Source organism: Marmota marmota, unplaced genomic scaffold (genome assembly GCF_001458135.2).
Source record: "Marmota marmota marmota unplaced genomic scaffold, marMar, whole genome shotgun sequence".
NCBI lineage: Eukaryota > Metazoa > Chordata > Mammalia > Rodentia > Sciuridae > Marmota > Marmota marmota.
In genome coordinates this window covers 3,809,461-3,812,565 of record NW_026000153.1, presented here as the reverse complement: position 1 = coordinate 3,812,565, position 3,105 = coordinate 3,809,461, and the positions used below count along the sequence as shown (strand labels likewise).

Here is a 3,105-nt window from a genome sequence, read left to right as displayed (position 1 = left end):
CCCCCCAGTATGGGGGATTAAACCCAGGGGCACTTTATCACTGAATAACACTCCCTACCCCTTTTTATTTTTTTTATTTTTAGATAGGATCTCATTAAGTTGCCTCAAATTTGTGATCCTTCTGCTTCAGCCTCCTGAGTAGCTAGGATTACAGGTGTGCACAACCTCAACCAGCTCCTTTTCTTTTTAAAATATTCATTGTGTTAAGGATATCAAAACATTATTATGTTGATAAATACTTTCTTATTTGTCACTTGTGTTATTGACTTAGAAAATAAATTGGAGAGTTTTAGAGTTAGAAAGGATAACGGAATCTAGTTCAGCACTTCTGATTCACACATGGAGCTGCCCTATTTTTTCCCTCTTCTAGACTTCTTTTTCCACTTTTCTTTTACCTAGTCTTAAACTGTTATTGTTATTTGCCCAAATATTTTGTGCTTTGCACGTGGTAAATAAGTAAAGGACACAACTGATGCATTTTCATTGGTATTTAATAAGGAACCATTCTGTAATAGCCAGGAACAGTAATTCTACTGATGATGTATTAGGTATGTGTCACCAAGTAGTAGAGAGACTTTAAATTTTGAAGAGTTAAACAGCTTCCAAGTTTCTTAAATGGTGTTTTACTAGGTGGCCACTTCCCCTATCTTTTTATAACATCATATTTTGACCATGAAGTTGTTACCCAGTAAATCTAAACATAGGGGTTTCAATGACACACTGTTGTTTATAGTGTATCTCTATTCAAAATGAACTTATGATGGCTAGAATTCTTTTGTACTTATAGTGCTGAGAATTGTACCTTGCTAGTAAATGTTGATTCAATTAAATTCACTTATTCTAAAGTTATAAAAATGAAGTACTTATTAAGTAAGAAGAAAGATTTTAAAATTTACTTATGAGTTTCTCCATCTTTTGATTTAAGATAAGATTAAAATATGAAATACTTAGATAATTTAATCTTATTAAGAAGCTTGGAGCTTTCTGATGGGAAAATGTGATATGACTTAATATTAGTATATTCATCAAAAGGAATAAATTATTTACTGGAAAGGACCAACATCTGAATCTTTCACATTCTTTCTCCTTGGTTGTATATAATTACTGAAGTATATCTATTACAATGATAAGGAAGTTGGCCTGAGTTTCAAAAGATGGAGGAATTTGATTGTATAAACCAAAGCAAATACTGTGTAGCAAGAGTGATATTGAATTTCCGTGGCTCTTATCTTGAGGCCCTTTAGGACTTTTTCTGTTTATATAGTAAAATCTCTTTAATTGGTATATAAACATTTATGCACTTATGATCAACTTCTTTTTGTCTACTTCTTCACCCCTTTTCCCTACCTCTAGGAATATTGAGACAAGTTATTATAGAAGAACTATGTTAGATTTATAATTTTTGCAAATGAAAATTAAAATGTTGCTAACATCCCACAGTAAAAAATATAGAAGAACATGAATTATATCAATTCCAAACTGAACAAAGAAACGGGAAAACCCCAAATGGATCAACTGTACAAATTGGACCTCGTACTGTGAATGATAGCTCAATTAATGACAGAACCAGATGACTTTAGAGAATTTTCATTTTGTTTTTAATTTGTTATGACCATTTCCAAATAGGATTGGATGAAGCATTTTGGCTAACATATCAAATTCTTTATAGATACTTAACCATTCTCTTTTTCTGGTATTGTGTTCTTGGAGCTCTAATTTCCCAAGACAAGCAGGTTTCCTGACAGCCAAGCTAATTAATTGTTTTTTAAGCCTGAATCTTGTTGCTTTAAAGAGTCTGTCAATATTAGCAAGTGTTAAGCTTGACTCATTTAATAGTAGCACTATATTTAATTCATCCATTTTTTAAAATGAATTTTTTCCTTTAATATGTCAGAATTAAAAATGGCCTTAGAGATTATTTTAGTAATGAGGAAACTAAAGTACTGATGTTAAGTGACTTGTCCAAGGTATGTAGCATGTTTAGTGGCAGAAATGCTTCTGAAATAGATATTTGCCTCTTATTTAGGGTAAAAACTTTTCATCTCTTGTCCTTATTGGTCTAACTTCCTTGCCAACTCACACAAAATAGCAGTTACTGTGTATTTTGTTTAATAGAAAATAATTTTGAAACTCAGAATTATGAAGAGGAAATCTTTCTAGAGAATTTGGTGTGACCCTCTACCATATGATTTAAGAATCGTTCATCTTCCCCACAAACTATAATGGTTTCTTTTATCTTGATACTAAGGTGTGAGGAATTTTAATCTAAGGATAGTCTACTTAAGACTTTCAATTTTGGGTTCTAGGGCACAGGGTTGAGGAAAGAGCTCTCTGGAGGATTCCTGAAACTTTTTCTCATCTTGGAGAATTAGCAGTTTAGTTTCTGGTCAACCTGGTTTAGTTAAGGAATGTTGGTGATTGTGCTTTTTGCCCATTTCACATGCAGAAGTTCAAAGTCAGATAAAAGTAAGCCTGTCAAACCTGGGGAGGGTTATCCTAGAAACAGCAGGTAGGGAAAGAAGTTCAGTGTTTCAGAAATAAGGCCCTAATTTCTAGCAAAGTCTGTGCTACTGCTAGTCTGCAGTAGCCTAATTTCCACTAGGAAAGAATTGGTTTTTTAAAAGGGAAAAGTCATGGAGAAAACTTCCTAAGAGCTTTATTACATTCTTTTTCATGAAATTATTTCTTCAACGTATTGATTAATATCTAACCTTAAGAATTTTATGTAGGCATTTCACCATTATAATTTTGAAATATGGAAAATCCTTGCAAACATTCTTAGATTGCCTTCTGTCTGTCTGCCTTGTAAAAGATCCTTTTAGTTAAATGGACCATCCTCCTTAAATGATGTCATTAGCTCAGATTGAAAAGACATTGCCTGCAGGGAAATCATTTAATTGAACTAAAGTGCCTTATTTCTGTAGATCTTGGAGCAGTTCACTCACTCTTATCTTCAGATTAGATAATTTATATCAGATAATTTTTTCAACTCTACAAATGATATAATGTTAAGAAAAGTAATCTCCCTTTTAAGGTATTTTTGTGTTATGTAGTTTTTCATTTATATCAGAATAGAGTTGATGGTTCTTAAAATGTAAGCTATCA

General features: G+C 32.3%; 1 long non-coding RNA gene across 1 annotated transcript in view; it reads left to right on the top strand.

Moving 5' to 3' along the window:
- The window catches only part of LOC125611507, a 22,234-nt gene extending 19,711 nt beyond the window's left edge, over window positions 1–2,523 (top strand). The window contains exon 3 of the long non-coding RNA XR_007341669.1: window positions 2,510–2,523. This is a non-coding gene — a long non-coding RNA (uncharacterized LOC125611507). The remainder of the gene's footprint in view (window positions 1–2,509) is intronic.
- The last annotated feature ends 582 nt before the right edge of the window (window positions 2,524–3,105 follow it).